Genomic DNA, 27,824 nt, shown 5'->3' on the forward strand with positions numbered 1-27,824 from the left:
GTCTCTCACTCCCTCTGCCTCTCCAGCTCGCTGTCTTCAGTAGGCTCTACCCCTCTCACTCTCTTTCTGACATCTCTTGTCTTATTCTAGCCTCCGCTTCATTCCTCAAGCCCCCCTCGGACATGCTCACCGAGAAGAGTGTAAGAATACAAGAAACAAGGATGCAGTTTTATTCATAAAACACACACCGAGATAACGGAGATCCACACTTACTTTACAGGCTGATCCTCTGCCTCACCATCCACGGGTTTTCTCAGGTACAATCAAGCGCAGTTGAAAGTCAGCAGCTGAAGCATGCCTGACAGCATCACATACGGATCCATTCATTCAGACAAAAATCAAAAAAAAAAAAAACGAGACACATAAAGCTTTTTTTTTTCTGTTTCAGAGGACAGAGGAGGTGGCGGTGGAAGCTGCTCCGCGATTTTGTCCGAAAGCGCTTTGAAACATCTGCTGAGGAGCAAGTCATTCAGTCAGCATGGGCGCGCACGCGTGACACAGCGCGCCGTTCACCACTACACGTGAGTGTTTATCCGCGCGTGCGTGAATCGATGAGATACGCGCTTGATTGGGTCTCCCTTGTTTGTAATAATGTACATGAGGAGGAGGAGGCGGTGGAGGAGGATCAGGCTGCTTCCAGGCAGCGCTCGGATCAGCCGAGCATCCGCGCCAAACACTTTGCTGGCTGCCGGTGCTGCTTTTCTTTTCTCTCCGTCTTTTTTTCTTCCTTTACGTAGGCAGACATGAGCTGTTTAAATCAGCTACGCAGCGAATCAGACGCGTCTCCCCCAGCGGTGCGCTGCGCTCTCAAAATGACCGAAGAGGCGCAAAACGTTCCTGACTTAAATGAGACGGAGAAAAGTTTTTTTTTATTATTATGATTATAGTTATTTACAGGTAAGCTCAAAACTTTTCTCAGTTCAGATGTAGATAGTTCAGATTTTTTCTGGTTTCACCTTGTTGATGAAGAAAAGTTTTTTGAGTGGGGTCTTCTCTTGTGTTTTAGGCAGTCTTCGGAGTAACAATGGATCTAAGTTTTTTGTGGAGGTTACAGAGGAACAAGGAAGGTAAGGATGAGTTGCCAGGAGCCGTCTCTGCCTCCTCCCTTCCTCTTTCTCCCTCTCACCCTCTTCTCTTCCTGTCTTCCTCTGAGCCAGGTGTGCCGCCGCGCCGTCTCGCTTCTCACTCTCGGTCAAAAACAGCCGGGCTGAGGAGGGGTGAGAGGGGATCGGTGGTCCGTTCAAACCGAGGAGTCCCTCTGTTGCGCCTCCGCTCGCACCGAATAACGCAGCTCGTCGACCTCCGCTCTGTCCGCAAACCGACGATGTTTCCGCCAGAAATCTCGCCGCGACTGTGCGCGCCGCTCCTCCGCCGCCTGCCGTTAGATCCACCCAAGCATCTGTCCGTCTTTCCATTGGTGCATCCATCAGTGTCTCTCACACACACACACACACACACACACACACACACACGAGAGCCATGTGAGCTTTCCTTGCGATACTACAGCACCCCTCCCTGAGGATAACGTGCCACTCATGAACGACTCGCACGCGCACGCGGGCTCTCATCCGGCGGACTAACGTTACTTCAGGTTCTGTCCGCGTTTTGTTCATGACGTTTGATGATAATTTGAATCTTTTCGCACTGCATGCGCTCACATCTACAGACAGGATTATGAGAACAAAAGTTGAGGCATTACTTAGTTATTAAAGCTTAAGCTGCGCATCTCAGGACAACCTTAAAGTTCTTCTCGGTCATGTAATAAGGTCAAAATAAGAACTATAAGCGTTTACTTTAAAATGTGCCGGCAAATAGAAAGAGTGCATTTTAGCTCTGACAATCCTCCCATAATTTTCTTGTTGTACTTAATAAATTAAAATGGGTAAATGTGAAAACATAATACGATTTCCTTCAGCTACTAAATATAGTTGTAAAATACTAAACTTCTCGAAATCGTAAAATTATTAAATATGCCAAATAAAAGTTTATTTTATTAGAATGGGTTATACAAAAAAATTGTACATTTTAAAAATATTTTTGAGTTTTATCTATTTGGTCTTTTTATGTGACACTTTAAGAGATATTTCTCTTAATTGACTGGACATTTATTCCTTGTTGGGAATGTAAAAATCTGTAGGCAACCATGCAGGGCCAGGTCTTCGGAGAAGAGGAAGAGGAGGTGTGCACGAACAATTCAAAACATAATCACTTCTTACTTCTTTACAGTGGAACAGTGAGAATCGAATCCACGATGATCGGCAGGTCAACAAAAAAACTTATTGCCAACCCAAATCTGATAGAACCCCTGCTGGCACAGCAGAGTAAGAGGAAATGTAAAAGTACACCGTGATCCTTTAATTGCTTCAGTCAAACTTTTGTTGAGTAGACGTAGAAAAGACGTCTAAATCCGTCTTTCGTCTAAAACATGCAATTCCGTCTGGAATAGTGAAAGATGGAAAGACGTTCAAAAAAGAGGCGTTTACATGTCTCTAAATGATGTCTAAATGTGCTGACTATATCACCTAAAAAGTCATGTTCATCATATTAGTGTAGGCTAAAAAAAGAAAATATTCTGGTAAACTTCATTAGTCATAAAAAGGCGGAGGGTTTGGCTCATATTGGTTGATCATCTTCACTTCAGTTATTTTAATTATCTTGGAAATAAAATCTTGAGCAAATAAGGCAAAGGTTTTACCGTGTGTGTGTGTGTGTGTGTGTGTGTGTGTGTGTCGTGGGGAGGAGAGAACAGTAGAAGAAAAGTACGTTACATCCCAAATGCGTTGAAGAAGGCCTACTAAAAGCAAAAAGAAACGACTTGTGACGTCAAACAGGTTGTTAGGATGTATTAGACAGAGACACGGCAGCGGGACCGCCTATTAAAAACTTCCAGAACAGACTCTGTCCTGCGCGCATCTGGATCCAACGTTCGAACTCATCAGTTGTAATTCTACCCCGTTTTACAACTTTTTTCTCCATTATTTATCTCTTTTATCACTTCAATGACCGGGATTACTTTTATTGCTGCCAAATAAACGGAAGTGATCTTTTCCCTCCTTTGAGTCCAGAAACTGTTTAAAAGAAGCACAACCCTGATATTCGAAGTTTCACTACGGGACGCGGTTCTTTTTCTAACCATTTAACGGGTTGTTACGTTCTGAGAAAACTGCGCTGCTGAGTAACGTATCCTGGAGGCCCGTGCGTAAAGTGTCGCTTTAATCTCAGAATGTCTCCTACATCCTCTCAGATTGTAATCTGGTATTCTAAATGTTGATAATTACGTCGCACTGATGATGTGAGCAGATTTTCTCACAGCAGTAAGCATGTGCTGCAAAACAAGGCTGCAATAAGATGACAGAAATAGATCTCTCTGTGTGTGTGTGTGCGTGTGTGTGTGTGTGTGCGTGCGTTTGAGTCATACTGGAAAGAGCGCACATGCAGTTCGTTTGATCATTGATTCCACCCGCAACTAAAGAACGAAAGTGAGCTTTTAGTCTGCACTCCCTTAAAGCTCCACGGTGCTTGCGCTCGCTCTCCTTGTGGTGTGTGCGTGTGTATATGTGTGTGTTAATGGAAGGCTGTAGGGAAGAAAATCGGCTCAGACGCAATCGGTGCCCCAAATGGATCTCCGGGGACGCATGTCGAGAAAGAGCGTAGGTCTGAAGGTACCGCATCCAAACACAGTGTGACTCGACACACGCGCGTTATGAGCCGCGCGCGCCTCAATAAATAAAAGTAAATAAGTAGTAAATGTAAAAGTTTCAGAGCTATGTTGCGTCAGCACAAAGATCTGGTTTTATGTGAAAATATGCATAAAATTAACTTTTCCTAAAGTTTGTTTTTCTCATTTTCTTCACTTTAGAATGCAATCGGTGAATGCAGAAAGGTCGCGTTGCGGAGCGCCTTTACACTGACACACACCCATACTCACACACACAAACACACACACACACACACACAACAAAGCCGTGGTTTAGTTTTTGCTAGCTTTTATTAGAAGAATATTTATGTTTCTCATCTTAACCCAGGACTTTTCCTTTTCATGTAGACTAATCGTTTATTGAAAGCAAGGATTTATTCATCTGAAGGACCTCAAGGGCTGGATCACATTTCTCCAAATTACCCTTACTCCTCCATCTCCTGGCAGCTAATGTAGGTGGGGACACTCCTTTAAGAAGCTCATGAATCTACTCAAATGTATTTAAAATGTATTAACATATGGACAATACATCATCAAAAAATGTAAAAAAAAAATTATATTATGCTTATAGCTGTTCTAAAACAGCAGATTAATCTTCAGACATAGTTGAAGGATATTAAGTCTAATTGTAAACTTTCTTAAATATGTAAAAATATTATATGTTATCTACACATACATTTTTCATTAGAATTATTCATAAAAATACATATATTTTTGTTGTGACAATACATTTTAGCCAGATAAAAACTTTGCCATTTCTTTCTATTTTTGCTTGTTGAGAAGAACTGAAACAATATCAAACAAAAAGCTTTGGAATGGATCAAAATATGTATTCTAATGGCTGCTGTTATAGTAAACGATTTATAGATTTTTTAAATACTTGACTAAACGTATGCCATTGGAACACTTCGAGCTTGACGTTACAGGGGTTATTGTGCCATTAATAAAAATCAAGTGAAAAAATATTGAGAATTGTGACAAACAGGGTTTTTACCCCATCAGTTCCAAGTGTGCCCCTAATTAGAAGATCTACACAGCCATTTCCTTTAGTCCTCCCTTTACTCTGCAGAAACAGTTGGAATGGCCTACCCCTTTAAAGTGCTAATGGTTGAGGGCTAAGAATGATGGGCAAGGAGGACAACCCAAAAGATCCCTTCCGAAACAACTATTTGGAAAAAGGATGAAAAAAATTAGGTCTACATTTCAGGGTTCAGCTCTCCTTAAATAACCTTAAAACTTACAGACTCACACCAAAAACCAGATGATGCAAGAGAGAATCCAGAAAGAAATCCAGTGCATCTCCCTTTATCTCTCTCTCCTTCCTCCCTCTGCTGCGGAGCAAGCAGGGTTGAGAGGGCAAGTGCTGACCAGCCCTCTTTCTCTCTCTGTGTGCTCTTACTAGGTCATGACACACACACACACACACACACACGCACACACCTTTCCTTGTGGTCAGTGTTGCCACCAGGGAGAGGGGTAATTTAAGCCCTCCTTGATGCAGCCTATTCATCACTGTCCTGTGATCCAGCCTTCAAAATTAAGGTCTGATCTACAAAGTTGGACTGAAATGAGATAAAAACTGGCAAAGGTCACAGAGGCAAAACTCCAGCCAGCTGGGAGAAAAGAAGTAGCTGATTTTAATACTCTGTTTTTCTTTGTTTTGCACAGTATTGGGGATCATGTTTAATTTCAGTGGAAAGAAAGTTTAATTAGTGGAGCAAAATGTAACCTGGAAGCACTGGTTAGCAATTTTTATTTTCATTTATAGATATTTGTGTTTGTTAAAACTGAACAAAACTGTCCCATGGTTGTATAGGGCCTTAAGCACAAACTGAGTGTGGCCCCCTTCCACTTAAGCCCAAATGGCTATTTTAAAACATTTTTGAATCACTGTAGAATAACTGTGACCAACTTTGAGCTGCTCCATATGGGTTTTCCACACTTGACTCAATCTGCAATGGCATGAATGCCAAGAAACTTTTAAAACCAACATTTTTTCAGTGTTTTCACAAACAGAAAAAAAGTGTTATTAATCTCAAATCGGAATTTAAGAAGCGTAGAATTAGGTGTTAACAGTCCAGACTAATTAAAAACACAGAATAGCTATTTAATATCGAACCAAATTATGAGCTGTCAATCAGTCACCAATTAGCTGCCAGAGGTGTACAGCACTATTTTCTATATTATTTCAGCAGTAGAAAGGAGAGCGCGCAAGCAACAGATAAAAAACATATAACTTATCTGTCAGCTGTGCCCTGACAAGTTTTCTATTGCTTTTATACATGTTCAGTCAACAGGGAGTCTGCATCCATATGTGGTAAGCACGCACGCCCTGCTTGAATAGGTTCCTTGCATTGTGTGGATCTTCACTGTATTTCATCCCACCCCACAGTCTCAGATGATTTCCTAATTTTGATTGGTTTCAAGGAAGGATGAAGCAAGGGGCTTAACCCTGTGTGCGATTTATGCAAGACCCACTACTGTTGCTCAAACCACCTGTTAAATGTCAAGCTACGGAAATTTTCATTTATTATTACAACTAGTACCTTTGTCAGTGCATTTAAATGTAAAATAAATTTAGCATTCGACAATTTTAAAGCTTTTGCACAGAGCACATTTAAAATTAGGCACATTCTTGATAAACAAAGAGGAAGTTTCAAGATCTGTATTTCTTCTATGTTCTTGCGTGGGAGCCCTGAGGAGCCAACTTAAGGTTGGCTGTAAGATTGAATGCAGTCAGACATGGTGGTTTATAAGTCATGACGTTATTCCACAAGGCCGTGACACACCAATACCAATCATAGACACGGAACATGTGAAAGTGTCTCATATTTAACCTGATTTTACAGTTGGATGCCTCAGATCCAAACAATGTTTCAGACATCCTGCAGCACATAATCAGTTCAAGCCATGTTTAGCCGGAGCTCTGTGCCCAGAGCATCTACTAAATCCAGAACAGAGAATTAGCTTTCAAAATTAAGCAAAAATACAAAATGGGCATTTTTTGAATAAAAAAGAAGAAAAAACAGGATTTCCTTGGGAAAAGAAGAAATGAGCAAACACCAGCGGTAACACAAATGTTGCTCAGCAAGCTTTCAAACTGTAAAACAACATAAAACCACTAACTACAAAGTAAATTTACAGACCGAGATTTTTTCAGGAGCACAGATTTTTTTATGTCTCATGTCTGATGAGGAGTCTGATGAGCTGCCCTGTTTATCGGAGTATAGTATGACGGCACTCTGCTGGGTGAGTCACTGCTTCCTCCTTGATGCAAGTGTGTATGCATGCATGTGTGTGTTTATGTGAATGTGTGTGTGAGGAAGCCACGCTGACAGCTGCAGCTCATTACAGGCACTATTACTGATGGGGACTGCTGGGGGAAATTCCTTCTTCCACAGAGCAAACCAGTCTGTTTATCACACACACATGCAAACACACACGCAAACACACGGCCCCAACTTGGAGCTACAACATCTGTACCTGAAACTAAAATGAAACAAACATTCTCTGAGCATTAAGTAAAAAAAAAAAAAAAAAAGAGGCAAAACGGAAGCTTTTATAATGAGGAAGGGAAATGCATTACGTCTCTGCAGTCGCCCAGCGACTTCCTTTAGATTCAACATCCAGAACACATACGTCCTTTAAGTGTGTGTGTGTGTGTGTGTGTGTGTGTGTGTGTGTGTCTGCGTGAGTGTGAAGACACAGACCCTTCCAGAGCCAGAGGGGGAGCACTCTTAAGGGCAGATGAGATCACCGGAGTGCCCTAAGCTTTGCTGTCATGGCAAACACACACACGCACACACAGTCACAAAGTATACAGTGTCCAGTAATGTTAAAGAGAGGGCTTAAAGCCAGACGCACATGTGCTGGAGTCATTAGGAAAGACTCCATAGCTACATAGGCCAGTACACTCCACTACTGCACTTCATTGGTTACACTGTTGGAAAACAGTGGTAAAGTCAAGTTCAGAGACCACCAGAGCTACATATACATTAACTCACCCACCCAAACACCCCCCCCTCCCCCCCCCCCCCACACACACACACAATCGCAAACACACATCTTTATATTCAGTAAGAAAAAACATGACCATTCACTGATTTGAAATGTTTTCTGATAACAATACAGAGGTCCCCATCCATGTGCATTTCCCTAGTTTTGCAAGAAGTAATTAATTATTTTGGTCTGTTTTGGACCAGAAATATCATAAGATAAAAACAAACGAAAAACATCAAGCATTACTGATAACAGTGATCAACCAAATATATCAAGAGAGATGTACAGAATCTTCAAAAACTAAGAAAACTGTATTCAACATTCTGAAAAGGTTCTATGAATGTGAAACAGTTAAATATTGGAAACTCATAGTTTCACACCATAATCAGCTAATTAACCCAAAACACATGCAAAGGTTCCCTGAACCTCTGAATGGCATTTCAGTCTGGGTCGGTAGGCTACACAATCATGGGTAAGACAACTGACTGGACAGATGTCAGGAAGACTGTCAAGCCACAAAGGGACATTGCTAAATATCTTGTTGTTCACAGAGTGCTGTATCCATCTGCTGATGTTGGTCCAAATGTTTTGAAAGCTCCACAGTCAATGTTGCCATCTATCAGAAGATTTTAGAGCACTTCATGCTTCCTTCTGCTGACAAGCATTATGCAGATGCTAATTAAATTTTTCAGCAGGATTTGGCACCTGCTGTCATAATTTGGTTTGGTTTCTTAGGTAGGACCAACTTGTAAGGAATAGCCAGGAGTCAGACAAATGAAGGTAAGTTGCATTTAAGAGTTCGTACTCACAGAACTCTGATAGGATCGATGACTTCTCAATACCAGGATAGGAATGACAAGGACAGAGCCGGGAACTATAGAAACATCAGGGTTTAAATACAAACAGAACAGCACGGGGAACCAATGAACAATGAGACCAGGTAATTAGGAGAAACCCAGAACAGGTGTGGAGTAGACTGCAGGGAGACAGAAGGAATGAGACCAATAAACATAATAAACACAGAAGGTAAACAAAAGCCAAACCAGGTTTAAACAAAACACAAACTAATGCACAGACAGATCCTGACATTCCCTCCCCCTCAAAGGCGGCTCACAGACTCCCCAAGAGTCCAAAGAACGAAAACACCTGACCAGGGTGGGCGGAGGAGGCCACAGAAGGAGGGGAGAAAACAAAAAAAGGGTAGTCGAAACAGGACCAGAAACACAAAACTACCCAAAATCGGCCAGAAAACAAAACCAAAAACATTCCCATCAGAGTGAGCGGACAGGGCCTGGGACAGACCAAAAAAACACCAAAACAAAACAGAGTTCAGGCGGGTGACCCAGGAGATACGTGGGAACCCTCAAGAAATCTAGGAGGCCAGCGACGAAGGCAAAGACAAAGTTTTGGAGGCCGGCCACAATGGATCTGCTGAACTGGAGGCCAGCAACGAGAGCTCCGAAGATCCGGAGGTCGAGCCAGACATCCCCACAACAAAGCCTAACAACGCTGATTAATTAGACAATCAGAAGGTTGGCCGAACGGAGCAGCGGACCCTCTGAGGTCCCAGTCCGGCGGCCTGTGATGGAACTCAGGGGACTATGAGCCCCGATGGAGCCCTGGAAGGCAGTGCAGGAACCGCAGGAGCCCTCGATGAAGCCTTGGAGATCTACGGCAGAACTCTGTAGATCTGTGACGGAACCAAGCAGATTAGCGATGGAGCCCTGTAGGTCTGCAATGGAGCCCTGTAGATCTGCGGCGGATCCGTTCAGGCTCAAGAGATGGGAGCAGCTCGTTCTCGATCTCCTCCCGAACCAAAACCAAAAATGGAAGCAGCTCCTCCGGGGACAGGAACAGGAAGTGAAGGAACCTCGCTCTCGAGTTCCTCCAGGACAGGAACAGGAAATGGACGCGGTTCATCCTCCAACCTTCCCCCAGAATAGGAATCAGGAGTGGACGCAGCCCATCATCGGGCTCCTCGGGAGCAACAACGGGAAGTGGAGGCAGCTCGTCCGGGGCAGAAACAGGAAGTGAAGGCAGCTCGCTCTCGAGCTCCTCCGGAACAAGAACAGGAAGTGGAGGTGGTTCGCCCTCATAACCCCCCCAGAACAGGTATCAGGAGTGGACGCAGCCCATCATTGGGCTCCTCGGGAGCAACAACGGGAAGTGGAGGCAGCTCGTCCTCGAACCCCTCCGGAACAGGAACCAGAAAGCTTGAAAGTATTTTGGATTTAACCTTTTATGCCAACGCAGTGATATAGCACAACTTAAAACTAATGTGAGGTATCTGAAATTTGCTAAAAGTGTTAAATGTGTTGAGATTATTGCCACATAAAACAAAAAGCTTGAGCATCAAAGATCAAGTCAAATTATTTTTGACTATTGATTATCCCCAAATTAATGGAACTGAACAATGCTTAAAATAAAGTGTTAGGTTGCAAACAAAACCACCTGTTGAATCAGATTATTTTGGTACATAAATCTTACCTTGTGTTTTTTTCCTTGTCCCTAACAAAACTATAAGAATTATAGTTACAATATCCTAAAAACAAAAAGGCTGAAGCAGGAATGAAATAGAATAGTCTTTGTGAGGTAGAGATCTTATGTTTATAATTCAGTGCAATAATATGTTCTTCTCCCAAATCAGATTTTCAGGTTTGGAAGAAGGATGATTGTGCAAAACTAATCATCTGAAGATGAAAATAATCCATCTGGAGATATACGTGCAAAGATTCGTTCTTTGCTCTATGATCTCCAGAGGTTACAGTTGAGTCCCCAGAACAGAGCCATTCTTCTTTATCAGCTCCTTGAGCTTCTTTAAGTCCCTGGCTCTGATGCTGCTACCCCAGCAGATGATCACAGAAGAGATCACACTCTCCACGACAGACTTATAGAAGATATGCAGCATCTTGATGGAAACACTGAAGGACGTAAGCTTCCTCAAGAAGTACAGTCTGCTCTGTTCCTTCTTGTAGATGGCTTCACAGTTGCATCTCCACTCCATTCTGTTGTCCAGGTGAACACCAAGGTATTTATACTCCTCCACCACCTCCACTTTTTCCCCTATGATGGAAACAGTTTTTGACTTATTCCTGTTTCTCTTAAAATCTACAATCATCTCCTTTGTTTTTGTCACGTTCAAAATGAGATGATTGTTTCCACACCATGCCACAAAGCGGTCCACCACCTTCCTGTACTCAGCTTCTTGTCCATCTCTGATCCACCCCACAACGGCAGAATCATCTGAGTATTTCTGCAGATGACAGGAGTCTGTCTTGTACTGGAAGTCTGAGGTGTACAGAGTGAAAAGGAATGGTGAGATTACAGTTCCCTGTGGTGCTCATGTGCTGCTGACTACCTAGTTAGATAAATAGCTCTTCAGTTTCACAAACTGTGGTCTGTTTGTCAGATCATTTTTGATTCAGGTTAATGTTGAGGCCTCCAGCTGAGTCTTCTGGAGTTTCTGGCAAAGCAAATGAGACTGAATTGTGTTAAATGCACTGGAGAAATCCAAGAACATGATCCTCACAGATGACAGTGGGTTTGTTAAAGCAGGTGTATGATAGCATCTTCAACTCCAACTCCACAGCAATAAGCAAACTGAAGGGGTCTTTATAGTTTATTATTTGCTTACTCAGGTGGGCCAACAGGAAGACCTTCATTATGTGGGATGTCAAGGCAACAGGTCTATAGTCATTGAGGACTGATGGGTGAGTTTTCTTTGGTACTGGAACGAGACAGGAGGTGTTCCACAACACTGGAACCTTCTCTTGGGTCAGGCTAATCTTGAAGATGTGCTGCAGAATCCCACGGAGCCGCTCTGCACAGGCCTTCAGGACTCTAGGGCTGACACCATCTGGACCTGTAGCCTTATTCCGGTTCAGTCTCACCAATTGTCACTTCACCTGACTTCTTGACACACACATTTGAAAGGGGTAGGTAAAGGAAGTGTCAGTATCTTCTAATTTGGTTGAAGGCAAACATGTAGAAGCAGAAGGGTCCATGGCTGAGGTGGAAGATAAAACATTTGAGGTGTTACTGGACAGCTGTGGGTCAAGGAGGGTGGGATGTCTGTTTGGATGTGAGCAGGAGAGGAGGATGCTGAGCTTGTATCTGAACTGAACCTATTGAAGAATGTGTTTAATTCATTGGCTCTGTCCAGACAGCCATCGGTCTGATCATCCTTCTGCTTGAAGCCTGTGATCTTCATCCCTGACCACACATCTCTGATATTGTTTTGCTGGAGCTTGCTCTCCAGCTTCTTCTCGTACACCTCCTTGCTGTCTCGTATCTTGACTTTAAGTTGCTTCTATATACTCCTCAATAATTCTCTGTCTCCCTCTCTGAAGGCTCTTTTTTTCTTGTTAAGCAGATCTTTCAGGTCACTGGTCATCCAGGGCTTGTTATTAGGGAAGCATCTTGCCGTTCTGGTGGGGATGGTGGTATCCACACAGAAGTTTATATAGTCGGTCACACACTCAGTCATGTTATTGATGTCCTCTCCATGTGGCTGGCACAGTGCATCCCAGTCTGTAGCCTCAAAGCAACCTCACAGGGCTTCTTCAGCTTCCTGTGACCATCTTCTCACAGTTCTCTTTATTACAGATTGCCTCTGAACAGGGGTTTATTTTCGGAACTCATAAAAACAAGATTGTGATCTGATTTGCCTAGAGGAGGTCTTGCTTTAGAGATGTATGAGTCCTTGACATTTGCATAAAACAAATCCAATGTTTTGTTCTCTCTGGTAGAGCAGCTGACAAACTATTGAAACGTTGGAAGTGTAGCAAAGAGTGAAGCATGGTTAAAATCACCAGATATTGCCACAGACTCAATGGGCTGTTGTGTCTGTAGCCAAGAGCGACTACAATAATAATATGGACCACAATGGCAGGTCAAACGTATTGTAATTTTACCATTTAGAAATCATAAACCCTGGTTGAAGACTAAAATAAAGGACAATTGAATTAAGTTTGTTTATATAGCACCAATTCACAACAGATGTCATCTCAAGGCACTTTACAAAGTCACTTCAGTCGAATCATACAGATTCCAAGTCAAGTGCATATATTCCAATTAAACATAGTTATCAAACAGTCAAATTCAGTGTAATATTCAAACAGGTTAAAAAGTTTTCTTTCTAAGGAAACCCAGCAGATTGCATCGAGTCAGTGACTTGAAGCATTCACTTCTCCTGGATGAGCATGTAGTGACAGTGGACAGACGCTTGCTTTGTGTCGTTGACATTGCAGCACTCCGTCATAACAAGGATGCATGTAGCAACAGTGGAAAGGAAAACACCTGTTTAACAGGAAGACCTCAGACTCGCTTATGTACACTCACTGAACATAAACACACTTATTTCTACACATACAGTAACTCACCCAACCACCCAAACAAACACACACACACACACACACACACACACATTAAGTCTTTCTATATATCTTTACAAGGACTTTGCACTGACTTCCATTCATTTCTATGCCCTAACCCTAACAAAATAGGGTCAGGGTTAGTATCTACCCTCCCAGGTTCTGCCTAGAGGAACAGCACATGGGAAGGGTGACTCAGGAGTCTTAAAAGCAACCCAGTCTTCTATGAGGAATAGCCTAATCCAAACACCAGCACATTCTACACTAAATACAACCAAATCTGACCCCAAAACATTTTTTTCTAAATTAACATTCACTATCCACTTTAGAGGCTAGCATGGATGCAACTGGATCTATTTGCAGAACTCGTCAAAAGACAAGCTTTATTTTACCCATAGTTTTTACCTTTCAAACAATTGGAAGCTTCCTTTAAAACAGCAAAAAAAAAAAAGTCCTTGCCAGACCTTGCGATCTACACCATTAGCTTGACCCATTTTCTAGAACATAAAACAATATATCACCAAATCACCACCTTGGCTACAGGACTAACCTCAGGATTTGATCACCCCGAGGGGCCCCTGCTGCCGAGAGCATCTGGTGATAAAAAAGACACATCAGCTTTCTGAATTACAGTGCCTTGCGTAAGTACTCGGCCCCTTGAACTGGTCAACCTCTTGCCACATTTCAGGCTTCACACATAAAGATATAAAATTCAAATTGTTTGTGAAGAATCAACAAGTGGGACACAATCGTGAAGTGGAATGAAATTTATTGGATGTGTCAAACTTTTTTAACAAATAAAAAACTGAAAAGTGGGGCATGCAATATTATTCAGCCCCCTTAAGTTAATATTTTGTAGTGCCACCCTTTGCTGCAATTACAGCTGCAAGTCACTTGGGGTATGTCTCTATCAGTTTTGCAGATCAAGAGACTAAAATCCTTGCCCATTCTTCCTTGCAAAACAGCTCGAGCTCAGTGAGGTTGGATGGAGAGCGTTCGTGAACAGCAGTTTTCCGCTCTTTCCACAGATTCTCGATTGGATTCAGGTCTGGACTTTGACTTGACCATTCCAACACCTGGATACGTTTATTTGTGAACAATTCCATTGTAAATTTGGCTTTATGTTTTGGATCATTGTCTTGTTGGAAGATAAATCTCTGTCCCAGTCTCAGGTCTCTTGGAGACTCCAACAGATTTTCTTCCAGAATGGTCCTGTATTTGGCCCCATCCATCTTCCCATCAATTTTGACCATCTTCCCTGTCCCTGCTGACGAAAAGCAGACCCAAACCATGATGTTGCCACCACCATGTTTGACAGTGGGAATGGTGTGTTCAGGGTGATGAGCTGTGTTGCTTTTACGCCAAACATATCGTTTTGCATTGTGGCCTAACAGTTCGATTTTGGTTTCATCTGACCAGAGCACCTTCTTCCACATGTTTCGTGTGTCTCCCAGGTGGATTGTGGCAAACTTTAAACGAGACCTTTTATGGATATCTTTGAGAAATGGCTTTCTTCTTGCCACTCTTCCATAAAGGCCAGATTTGTGCAGTGTACGACTAATTGTTGTCCTATGGACAGACTCTCCCACCTCAATTGTAGATCTCAGCAGTTCATCCAGAGTGATCATGGGCCTCTTGCCTGCATCTCTGATCAGTCTTCTCCTTGTTCGAGATTATAGTTTAGAGGAACGGCCGGGTCTTGGTAGATTTGCAGTGGTCTGATACTCCTTCCATTTCAATATGATTGCTTGCACAGTGCTCCTTGGGATGTTTAAAGCTTGGGAAATCTTTTTGTATCCAAATCCAGCTTTAAACCTCTCCACAACAGTATCTCGGACCTGCCTGGTGTGTTCCTTGGTCTTCATGATGCTCTCTGCACTTTGAACAGAACCCTGAGACTATCACAGAGCAGGTGCATTTATACGGACACTTGATTACACACAGGTGGATTCTATTTATCATCATCAGTCATTTGGGACAACATTGGATTATTCAGAGATCCTCACTGAACTTCTGGAGTGAGTTTGCTGCACTGAAAGTAAAGGGGCCGAATAATATTGCATGCCCCACTTTTCAGTTTTTTATTTGTTAAAAAAGTTTGACACATCCAATAGATTTCATTCCACTTCACGATTGTGTCCCACTTGTTGATTCTTCACAAAAAACTAGAATGTTATATCTTTATGTTTGAAGCCTGAAATATGGCAAGACCAGTTCAAGGGGGCCGAGTACTTTCGCAAGGCACTGAACATGCAGGGCCACTCTGTATTTATTAACTTTCTAAATCAGTTGATAACACATAAAATTAGTCGTTCAGATGCACAAACCTTTCCCCCAAAGCACACAAAACAATACCACTGTTTGGTTCTTAAAATATATTGACGATTCTTATGTGAAGGAGGCAGAGAGCGGTTGCCTGTAAACAGACTGCCTACATAAGGTCAAACATTAGGAAGTTCGGGCTGAATCTGCAAAGCAAAAATATCCAATATCCAACCTAAAACTTACTTCACCCTGTTCAAAAGTCTGTGGTTTTCTGCTTTAAAGTCATCAGCCACCTTATTGCCATGGTTGAGACAAAAACTTCCTCATAAAGACCAAAGTTGTAACTTCCTTTGGCAAATTTTGGAGCTTCACCAGTCCTGACAGTAGTGTCTCTCCTCTCTGCATCTGCCAAAACCCCCTGCTGTGCCTTATTTTATCAGTTATGGCTGGGATGTGTTTCAGATAATTAACCCAGTGGATCATTTTATACATGAAGAAAACATATATAAGACATTCTTGCATATACATTAAAACAAACATGGTTTGTATTTTGTTTAGTTTTGTTTTTATTTTCAATTTAGGCCCGAGAAGGAAAACTGCAAGGGCCTATTGTTATTGCAAGAATTCTTATTCTTTATTTTTTTGTTTTTTCCATTGTGTCTTTGCGGGGCAATTAGGGGACTTTGCCATGCACCAAAACTCACCAAATTTTAGCGTAAAATTCTTGTTCCTTAATGTTGTTGTCAGTGGGCGTGGCCAAACCCCTTGGCCACGCTCCCAAACGTGAGTTAGAACAAACCGTAAGTTGTAGAGATCTGAAATTTGGCACACTGCTAGAGCTCCTCAAACCAAGAGAAAAAGTCTCTTGGGGGTATGCCCTAAAACGCGTAGGAAATCAGCCATTTTGGGTCAAAGGCCGATTTTTTCCCATTTTACTCACCTCGAACTTTAACGAACTCCTCCTAGGGATTTTGAGCTATTGGCTTCATATTTTTGGCAACATGCAGTTAAGGCATGGGGGATTAAAAGTTATCAAAACCCTGAGTTTTTGGCCATGTTTAGGGGGCGTGGCCGGGACACGAACTTGGCGTTCACGCTCAAAGTGAAAAAATGCAATAACTTTCCCAAAGAAATGCCAGACCACACCAAAGTTGGCATGAAGGTGGACCTTCGTGTTCCCGACGATCCTATGGGGTCATATGCTGACATCATCAAAGCCACGACCCCTGAGAACCGGAAGTCCCTTTTTTCACTTGGAAAGGTGCCTCTCTGACCCTCTTGACCCAATCAACTTGCAAGTGTGTCAGAAGACAGATAACTAGTGGGTCTAACTTCGTTTGCAGAGTGTGGCTATGATGGCAAGGCAAATTCTGATGTTCTGATGTTACGCCACGGCCATACGTTTTGGCTCTAAATTACACATGGATAGTCCGATTCACTCCAAAATAAATATGGTTGATCTTTGTCAGCCCCTAAAAAGCTCTATGGGATTACATTGAAATTTGGATCAATAGCACCTCCTAGGACACTTCAAGGGCTGTATCTCCCTCATACATCATTGGTTCCACTTGAAATGTAGTACGCATGATCATGACTTAATGATGGACATGTTGACACAGTCAATTGATGATGTCGATTTAGCCAAATAAACAATTGAGTGCAGCTTCCATCTGGAAGGTCCAATTTACTTAAAAATTTTGAATGCTTTTTGCCAGACTGAAACTCTGCATGACCGAAGATCATATGACATGTTGCTCACAGTACCACCTACTGGCGACGTGTTGGAGTGAAGCGGTGTGTGGCATGTAGGAGGCGATGCCAGGCTCCCGCAGTCACTGCACAGGCCGAGTTGCGCTGAGGTGCCAGGGCCTTCAAGGCTGCTTGCAGCTTTAATTATTATTATTTTTTTTTTATATTTTCACAAAAATTACTTTAATGTGACAGTGTCACACAATAACGTTAATAATGGCACAGCGCACTACACTGACGGCTGGCGGCAGGGCTTCAAGCCATAGCTCCAGCTGTCAGTGAGTCCATGGAAACACTACAGGTTCCGTGCAGCAGTAGTAGAGCAAGACCAAATGGAATGGAGCTGCGTAGCCTAAATAGTGCCAGTTCTGAAATGTAGCCATACCTACTGAATCTGTGAGCCAAGGCCTCCATCAAAAATAGACCACAGGCCCTTAGACACCTAAACCCTTTTTAAAAAACCTGACCCTAACAACATAATACCAGTTACTAGCTCAACTGCCTGGTAGTTTGAGTGAGTACCACTGATGTTAGATGTTGAGGTGCTTGTCTTTTTATTGACTTGCCTCATCTGAACAATGGCCATCGTATTATCCGCCTCTTGGCTCCAGGACTAAAAAAAGAATAGCCTGTTGAGTTGAGAAAAGCTTACAGTAGCATACAAAGCTCAGCTCAGCCAAAAATCAGATCAGCTTAACAAAACACACTACTTAGAAACCCATAGACTATCACAATAATGTTTGAGCTTTTACTGAGTTCTTAAATCTACTGTCATTATATTTTCTACCTTGCTATGCAAATTGGTGTATCATAGAATAATCATCACATGTGACTAAATGTGAGGAAATGAAGTGGATTGTGTGGAACGTCATGCACTGCCTTGTCTTGGATGTTTCTATTTTTCAGCTTTTTTATAGAATGCAATGGGTTGAATGGTGTGAAATTCCCAGGCTTCTGCTGTGTAAGGATGAGTTAAGTTAGTTTTAAAGTGATGTGACCATCTAGATTTAGTTTATTCTTTCCAAGGGCAAGAATCAAACCATCTATCTTGAGATTCTGCATGTGAAGGTAATTGAATCTTCATAAATGTCAGAGATTGCTGTGACATTTCTGGGTAGCATTTACATTAATTCTGTAGGAATGGTTGACATTGTGTGGTGTCTCAGAGTTGTAACGCCCAGGCCATAGAATTATTTGGCACGTCCAGATAGATAGGAAGGAAATGCTAGAGCATCATTCACCTGAAGCTGCATATCTTCCAATTATCCTGAAATGCAAACAATATATTGTGACGAGGCTATAATCTGAATAAATAACAGATAAACAAAAGTTCTAAGAGAAATATATAGTTTCTTATTGTAGGAACAAAATAGTATTTGGATTTTAAATACACCCTTTGACTACAAATAAAAAATATTTTTGCTTAGATCCAATCCTTTACAAACCTTTTACATACCTGGAAACTGCAGAAACATAATCCGAAACTCATCGCAAACTCTCTAACTTTTCTTCTTTCAGCTCATTGTTGCATATACTTACGCTGTCTTGAGTTGATACAGAAATAATGGACAAAAGAGAGAATTGTAAATAAGGTCAGTCTGAATACCCCCAACTTCAAGCTGTCATATGTTATAAAATTATTTGCTTTATTTGGATGAAAACTGAATATGTGGAAAGCACTCCACTTTGAGGGCTGGAGTGGACTGGATACAAAAGCTGATTCTTCTGTCACACCTGCTTGAAGACACTACAGCTGCACCTAGTTCTTTTATTCTGAAGCCCCTTTTCTCCACTCACCACCCACCTCCTGCCTTCCGTTCTGTGAGGTATATATGAGAAATGGAAAAAGAGAGCCTTGATAGTAAGAAAGAAAGTACAATGGGAAAAATCTGACATTTGACATCTGAGATGATGGTTAAGCCTGATTTTTAAGAGGCTCCACTGTGACACAGTAACTGAGAAAAGATCATGTAGATCATTAGCAGAGTGAGTCATATGCAGTAGCATGTTTACTTCATATATTTCTCCTTTGAGTTTCAAATCATGCAGGGATGTAAGGATTTTAATTAGGATGACCCAATACCAATATTCCGTGCTTTTATTGACTGTATTCATGATCATGAAGGGAGAAAGTATTGTAATAAAGAGTAACTTCAAAAGCAATCCTTTTCATTTTTTTGCTTTTGATCATTTCTGGCAACTAAAACCCTTTGGAAAAGAATACAGAATCAGGAGTCCCTGCGCGAGTGACAGGACCCTACATGCTTCCATAAGTGGATCAAAATTGACCTGTGCTAGAATCAATGTGTTTTTGTGCTATTCCTGTATATTTTGGTTATGGTTAAATATAGTTAAATATTTTTCTATTATAATTGTGGCCACACAAGAATGATTTCATGTTTGAAATAATTGCATTTTTACAAGTCTTTCAAATCCTTGAAAAATTTTTAAAAACTTGAGAAGAAAATGACACAACAGTAATAGAACAATATGAATATCTATTTTGTCTGTCTGTGTGTGCATGAATGTGTATGTGGAACAATATTTGAATGTGTGTATTTGTTTTGTACCCTGGCTGAATGTTGTGGCAGACTACTTGTTTCTGGGTGTCATCAATGCACACGGGTACATACCACACCAACTACTGACCTCTTTGTTATTTGGGCAGATCGGGTACCTCTTTCTCTTTGGTTGGCCGTGTTTGTGTCTTTCCCATGGTTGATTTTTGGCTTGTCCCCCCATACCTTCTCATTGCTTCAACAATTGGGGTTTCCAGTTGGGGGACAGGTTTCTGGTTATCTTCTCATGTGTGGTGTGATGAGCTCCTTAGAGAACACAGTGAGAAATATCTGTCATGCATTGGTGATACCACTATTAAAATACTCTTATTGCTGTACGTGATGACTTCTGTTTTGTTGTTCTTTCTGCTATTTTTATCCACCACTTTGCTGTGATGCATTGTGCTCAGGAGCACGACAGCCACTCCTTTTTTCCGGACGAGCTGACTATGGTGAAACTGCCATTATATCCAAAGTCTTTGCTGTAAACCTCCCTGGATTTGGAGGCCTTTATCTGAGTCCCCACAATAGTAACATCCTTCTCCGGGAGACACACTTGTGAAGACTGCACAACTTCTGGACAATGTTTTCTCCCGGATCCTTCAGAATTTCTTTCCCTGCTTGTCTCCCATTTAAGCTATGGCATAGGGGATACTTGCATCACAAACGCAGAATACATTTAGGCCATACTTGGCGGGCAAGTTTAGCTTGTACTGTAGAAACTTGTACCTTCCCTTGAACATAAGATAATACTGAAGAAAATACTCAAGTATATATGATGTTGCTGTGTAAAATAATATCTGGAGGTCACACATGATACAGTTGGCATCTCATATGTAGATATATTGTACATTGCTGTCAGTCACAGATGGTCAGAATCAAACATTCCCATTAGATTCTATTGGAAATTAATGTGGGTCATTTTTGAACCACTTTCCAAAAGAATTTATTTTGTAAAATGTATGAAAAGTTGAAATTATAAATGACACATTTCTGGGGGAATAACTGGAATATGAAATGATAACCTTTGTTAAAAAGAGATTGCAGGAAAACAACCTCAACGTGTCATTTTTGACTATGGGTTAAAAGCATTTCAACAAATCTAGAGTACATTTGATGATTGCTAGTTTAAAATAAATAAAATAATAAATTGAGACTGAGTTGAGATTTATGATATTCTATTAATTCTATTTGTAATAAAAAATATAATTTTCAATGTTTTACTGGCATTATGACCACCTGAGATTAACACAAGTATGAAAATAATGTACTGACTGGTCAAGCCTTTAAGGTACTGTTTGAAAACAGAGAATAAGATTCTATGTTTTTTAAAAATATGGCTGAAATTTAAATTCATATTCAATAAATTATAAAATTATTGAAAACTACATTTATTTCAGTAACTTCATTAAGTGAAACACATGTAGATTTATTACACACAGACTGATGTTATTTCTGTTAATTATGATGATTTTCTGCTCACAGCTAACACTACGTCTATGATTAGAATACTACATTCGACCAATAAAAAAATATTTTTCATACAGAAATTTCGACTTAAAAAAAGTATGTTTCATACCTGCTTCAAGGTTATTATTTTCAAAAGGTAATTTTAATCTTACAAACGGGCCTCATCGGAACACATATTCTAACTATGCTCTAATTTACCATGCAATTCTGTTTATATATTTTGTATTTATGTATTGGAGTTGGCTACCTCTGTTTTATTGCAGATATGTTATATATATGTATACACAAAAGACAATCTGAGACAATAAAGATACATGAGCAGAAAACACATTGAAACTATTTAGATCCAGACTCATATGTTCCATATGTTTTGATTCAACTACATAACATACATTTTATTAAATGTCATAAAATAAATTACGGTAAGGCAGGATCATAGTGATTTGCATCTTAATTAGAATAACTTTTTGATTAAAAAACTATTTCTGCCAAAAACAAAAATCGTATTATAATTTAAGCACAGCAAGTCCCAGTGGAATATGGAAAATTTATCATCCGACATATGTGTTTATAAGCCTTTCAATAAATCTGTAGTGAGTGGAAAAATGTGTTTTTTTTCCACATTATGAGCAGTAAAAAATAAGTAAACCCTCTAAATAAGGATTGTTTGAATAACTGCTCAGAAATAGTCAAATATGAACTTCATTACATGAAAAAACTTCTTATTTTCAAAACAACTTTAAAAGTAAAATGGTTGAGCTATTGTGAGAGTAAAAAAGAAGACTGAAAAAAAAACAACCCCCAAAAGAAAAGAAAAATAGGACCCATGTGACGATTAATACATATAAAAGAAGACACTGTGTTTAACCCAAATGCCTCACAATACGTTATTTCCTCTGGAAACAATGCATCGTAACCCCAACACTAAGACCACGGTGAAATAACCTGTGATGGACTTGATGATGTTCTTGAAACACTTAGACTTGTGAATTATATCATTTAAAAGAGTAATTATTATAAAGGTAATCATTAGTGGCAGCTCTACTTTAGACATGAAAACTTTTTGAATTATAGATTTAAGTGTATCAATTTGGCCACTGATAATTTACCAAAATATTAATAATTTTCAAAAATGACTTTGCCCGTCTTTATCCAAAAATTTATATGAAACAGATCAAATGAGCAGTCCCAGTGCAGAAAAATGTTCAATTTTCTACATACAATAAAGCAATTAAAAAAAGCTATTGAATACTGAAGTGTTACACGATCTGAGCTGTGTGTGTATGTCTGCTTTTTTAGCCACATGCCAGCATAAACCCATGTCGACATCACACTGAGCCAGTATTCATGGGCTTGTCCATACCTCTGTCCAAACAATAGATAGGTTAGGGTGTTAAATGCAGGCACCATGGGATGCAGAAGCTACAGTTTCCCCCTTACATACTGGCAGCTCCTTGACCATGAGCCTTGCAAAGATGTCCACCGAGTTGACATCCATGTTGGAATCCTGTCTGCTTCACGTCTGTCTGAATTAGCAATGCGCTCCGGGGGGTAAAGCGGACAGCAGTGTGCTCTACCTCAAGGGAGGCAGGAAGAGGAGGTCAATACGTTCAAATGATTTTCTACTTCTCCAAAAAGTGAGTAGTCGTGGCTTTAGGACATTTAGTGACACAGATGAGTTTTTCAATATGTCTTCTGCTTCTCAAATACAGAGACGTGAGGTTTCATCTGGGCTGTAGGTGACGGATGGTCAAAGAAATGCAAAGTGCTTTGCCCGACCTGACAGTAAACAGATGCTAACCAGCAGATCACCATCATCAGGCCTCCGAGGCTTTGGGGCACTGTGTGTTTCATCTTAGGTTTATAGTGCGTGTATGTGTGCGTGTGTGTCTGTGTGTGTGTGAGTGTAGTCTGAAAGAGTTTGGAAAGGCTTTCTCTCTGAAGTGTCAACCTCCCAGAGAGAGGATCAAGTGCTAAGCTCAGGAATCAGGAGCTCAGTGTCTCCATGTGCGTGTGTGTGTGTGTGTGTGTGTGTGTGTGTGTGTGTGTGTGTGTGTGCGTGTGTGTGTGTGTGTGTGTGTGTGTGTGTGTGTGTTTCCCACAACCCATACTTGTGGTTTTAGGGATTGAGGCAGTGATATATCCCCTCTATCTATTACTGAGGTTGACCACAAGCCTGACCGAAGACTACCCACAAAGCTAAATCCACACACTCAAAGGTTAGCTGTGTGTGTGTTTGTGTATGTCAGGGATCTCCAGAGCTACATCAGAGGAGCTGGGCCTTTCCCCTCTGGGGGGAAGCACAAAGTTTAATGGTCAAACACACATATAGAGGGTCAGTGAGCAGCCGGGCAACTGGATCACATGGGTTCTTACACGTTTTTCTCTAAATATTAGTACGGATGAAAGAAAGGGAGACACAAGGGGCACATTACAAAATCTGTATTTGTATTGGCCAGCTGTATGAGATAATTTCATGGAGGAGCCTCTCCTTCTGTGTTACTATTACAATTTTATAGGCCTAATAACTCTTGTTCGATTTTGTTTACTGTAGTTTACTGTGGTTGTTCTGAATTGACCCACTTGCCAAGTGTCATCAGTTCTAAAGCCTCTAAGACTACAGTAGCTATAGCTAGGGGTAAAACATTATTTATAAATCAAGGTTCAGTGTGTACATTGGTCTTAACATCATTGTTCTGTACACATTCAGAATAACAGCAAACAGAAACAAATGCCATTCTTTTCATGTTCCTTTGTATTATTATATAGACAAGAAAAATGGTCACAAAAACAGAGTCAGAAAAAACTATTTAATAATCACTTGGTATGGGGTAATTCATCCTTTTGCCACTTTGCATCCCCATTTGGCACCCACACTTAGCCGTTTTGTTTCTTTCTAGTTCCATTTCATACTCATTTATTTAAACCATGTTGTGCCCTTCCTTGTTCTAGGTAGGTATTTTTATAAAATATGGAGTGTTTTAAAAATGCCTAACTTTTATGTGTAACTAATGTTTTGTTTATTATTGACTGAAATTTTTGTAATAATCCCTATTTTCATAAATTGTGCTCTGATCTAATCTGGCCGTGCAGCAAGAAGCTCCAGAGTTCCGTGGTCTGGGCATTTCTACATAGTGTTTGCTTGTTTTCCCTGTGCATGCATGGGTTTTCACTGGGTACTCACCTATTTACCGCTGGATATAGGCACACATCTCTCCCCACAATCCTGGATGAATGGATGATCAAAACAGAGGATCCTTTCTTTCTGTGATTTACACATATTCTTTAACCCTTGTAATCAACTGAAAGGTCCCCACACAGATTGCGAGGGTTGAAGTCACCCTAGCAGTATTACAGCCCTGTTTTTCAGAGGGGTAATATGATACAAAGCAAAGGCACTTGCAGAAGCATCAAGTCTGTGCAATATGCACAGAGCAGACACAGCTCATGGCCGTTCAGAGAAATATGAATGGGAAGAAACTTGTGCCATCAGAAACTGAATTTGAATTGCCCTGACTGAATTTATATGTGTGTAATTTGAAATGAAATGCATTGGTTTGAAAAGGAATTTCACTAAACTGAAACATAATTTTATGGTTTGAAACTGAATTCATTTGCTTTTAAAATGTACTTCGTTGTATTAAAAATTCAGTTTGATTACTTTCACTTTCAGGTCTGTAATTCAATTTCAGTTCCAAAATTCAGTTTTTTTTGTGTCACATATCCGGGTCCTTGAGGATAGCCACAGATTAATCAAACACAGATTCATCGATTTACGTTTCACATCAGGTTAAACTTCCTTTATGGCATGTTGAGCTGGAGCAGTGCAGCATTTATGAGCTTGGCGGATGTCAATCACCAAGTCAAATGAGCATCTAGAAGAAGCGTCATTTAAACAAATGATGGTCAAACAGTAACACTTATGCTATCTGTAGCTATTAGCTAAACATGCCAGATTAGCATAGTGTGCCGCCAGTTTTACGTCGGTCTGCGCTTCTCTTGCCCTGGGGAAACCCAGCGGAAGTTTGAAAACAATGTGCCGGGAGTCAGCTGTTTTCTTGGGGTTTAGCGCACCTCAACCACCCAGTCAGCTGACAGCTGGCGAGGCGAGCCGGCTGCTGGGGCAGCGGACTATGGAAGCAAATCGTTACCGTATTTCAAATGAAAAAGCATTTTCAGAAATGCTTTTTCATTTTAAGAATGTGGCTGCATTGTTTGACTCATTAATGAAATTAGTAATCAATAATCCTATTTGCATTTTAATTTTCTTCTTCCAGACTGCTCATTCTTTCACTTAATTAAAATGAAAAAGAAAAAGACATTTGAGATTTATTTTTCAAAATGTCAGTCATTTTCTACCGCTTATTCCATAGTGGGTCACAGGGGAGCTGGTGCCTATCTCCAGCAGTCTATGGGTGAGAGGCAGGGTACACCCTGGACAGGTCACCAGTCCATCACAGGGCAACACACAAACAACCACACACACTCATTGGAATTTATTTAGGGGCAAATGCACTGCTCACTTTTCAGAATGTTTTATAAAAAACATTTGAAAACAATACATATATATTTTTTCCTTCCACATTACAGTGGCACGCTAGTTTGTGTTGATCGGTCACATCTATAAAATACATGGAGTTTTTTGGAATTCATGTGAAAAAATGTAGAACACCATCAACCCATACTATCATATAAAATTTACAATTTGTAGGTGTAAAAGGTGTGGCTTTGTATTACAGATTAATTTAAGAATTCTTCTTGATTTATAAAAGATTCTAAGCTAAGCCCATCAACATATCCCAGCAACAGAAGTGGGACTTTTATTTACACTTGGGATGAGGCCATTCTTTCTGCAGGAACATAAAGATGTTAGGCTGATGTGATTTTAAGGTTCTAGAAGTATTATAATGTAGTGTGTGGTGTTGTAACATGTGGCAGCACACACTTTGGGGTCTGAGCTACCTGACAATGCGGGATGAAATGTGTTAAAAGCCAAATGGTGTTTGTCATCATGTTTTCACAACTATAGTTCCATCTACAACAAGATGCAGTGTTTTCCAGGTGACTCTGAGTGGAAGTGTGTGGTCACAACCTGGTTTCTTGCCTTATTTTTTCCCTGTCCTCTGTGTTTTTCAGGCTGATGCAAAGCTGTATGAAACAGCTCATTTGGACATAAGCTGAAAGCAACCTGGTGCTGGGGTGTGAGACACACACAGTTACAACTCACTTTTTCAACAGGCCAAACACTGCACCTCCGCACATTAAGTAAAAGTTTTACTCCTCTACTTCCACAAAATTCAGCCAGTCTGCCTCACGCACTCACATTTTACGCTACATCAACCATCACTTTGTCTGACAGACATATAAATGTATGTCTTCATACTCATGCAGAGACCAACTTTCTTACATCTCACATCAGATTACCTCAGATTCACACACATTTAAAATGATCCCACATCAATGTTATCTTTTAGGCTGAGGGAGAAAAGGTGCTGCTGGGAGTGAGAGTGCTTGACAGGGGATGAGAAGAAGTACACAGGAAGTACATTAGTTATCACTCCTCTGTCTTTTCCACCTTTTCAGTTCTCATCACCACCTGACGTCTCAGACTCGGCACGAGCCACCATCTCTTCCCTTGCCGACCCTGTTCTTTTCTCTTTCCATGTCTTGCTATCTCACACACATGCCTTTAAAAATGACTTTCATGCTTCATTTTAATGTCGGGCCTTGAGATGTAGGTGACACTTGGCAAACTGCGGACGCTGCAAGACATTGGGATTAAAAATGTAATGAAATACAACAAAGTAAAATAAAAACTGGAAAAGAAAAGAACAAATGGAAAGCATTTTGGTAGATTGGAATATCATTGAATATGGGTAATTTAATTCGAAATGTGAAATTCAAATATGCAATTGTTACACACAGAGAGATGTATTTCAAGCTGTTCTCTCTTTTAATTGTTATTATTGTAGCTGACCCCAAATCAAGGCACAACATTATTTTTCTAAGAAAAGTATTACATAATAAAAAAGCATGCATAAGCAGCAGGGACAACTACAGCTATGATAGCATTATAAAGGAAAGCACCTTCAAGAATTTGGGGAAGATTCACCAGGTGTGGACTGTGGCAGGAGTTGGTGCTTCAAGAACCACCTCACACAGACATATTCATTTGAGTTGTAACTGTTAAATTAATGGTGTAAGGCCACTTCTGACCCAAAGATAATGTCAGAAGCGTTTTAAATGTCACACTGTTTCCTATCTTGCTGGCTGTATTGGCATATTGAAAGACATGTTACGTCAGTCTAAACATCAAGAAATAAATAGCTTCTTGACGGACAAATAATTTGCAAGTTTGAAATATGTGACTCACATTTGATGTGCTTCCGTTTTGAATAGTGTGTGTGTATAGGAATGAGGGATGTGTAAAATTCACAGTGTGATGACAAGGTATGTTACTTTTACAGTGACTCAGGCATCTGACCACTTTTTTTTATCTTTAAAGATCAACAGACAATCTGGCAATGAAAGCTTTAAGGTCTGTGAGCGTCCCCAAGTGGTCAAACATTCTTAGTTAATCAGAAAGCAGCCCAGCCTGCCATCAGTTAGAGCCACTCCATGCATTCAATATGTGGAGGTCAAGCCAGCACAAATCAACTGTCTGTATAGCACAGTATGAGATTTAATTAGATCAAACAGTAGCACATCATTACT

The 27,824-nt window shown here is 40.7% G+C and overlaps 1 protein-coding gene and 1 long non-coding RNA gene across 4 annotated transcripts in view; one reads left to right on the forward strand and one right to left on the reverse strand.

The window, feature by feature from the left end:
• tshz3b (teashirt zinc finger homeobox 3b) overlaps positions 1–8,526 on the reverse strand; it is a 61,097-nt gene extending 52,571 nt beyond the window's left edge. Inside the window, exon 1 of one of the 2 annotated variants that reach the window (XM_047363499.1) lies at positions 8,506–8,526. The gene's annotated coding sequence lies outside the window, so the exon portion shown is untranslated. Of the gene's footprint in view, positions 1–213; positions 342–8,505 lie in introns of those variants that run through there. The other variant, XM_047363497.1, reaches the window with a different exon arrangement.
• On the forward strand, positions 1–27,453 carry LOC124867191. 2 transcript variants are annotated; one of them, XR_007037998.1, is made up of 5 exons: positions 1–140; positions 221–257; positions 389–897; positions 1,007–1,067; positions 26,247–27,453. It is a non-coding gene; the product is annotated as an uncharacterized LOC124867191 (long non-coding RNA). The 2 variants fall into 2 exon arrangements; XR_007037997.1 differs by having other exon boundaries at positions 221–897.
• Positions 27,454–27,824: the final 371 nt, after the last annotated feature.

Source organism: Girardinichthys multiradiatus, chromosome 4 (genome assembly GCF_021462225.1).
Source record: "Girardinichthys multiradiatus isolate DD_20200921_A chromosome 4, DD_fGirMul_XY1, whole genome shotgun sequence".
In the NCBI taxonomy this organism is placed as follows: domain Eukaryota; kingdom Metazoa; phylum Chordata; class Actinopteri; order Cyprinodontiformes; family Goodeidae; genus Girardinichthys; species Girardinichthys multiradiatus.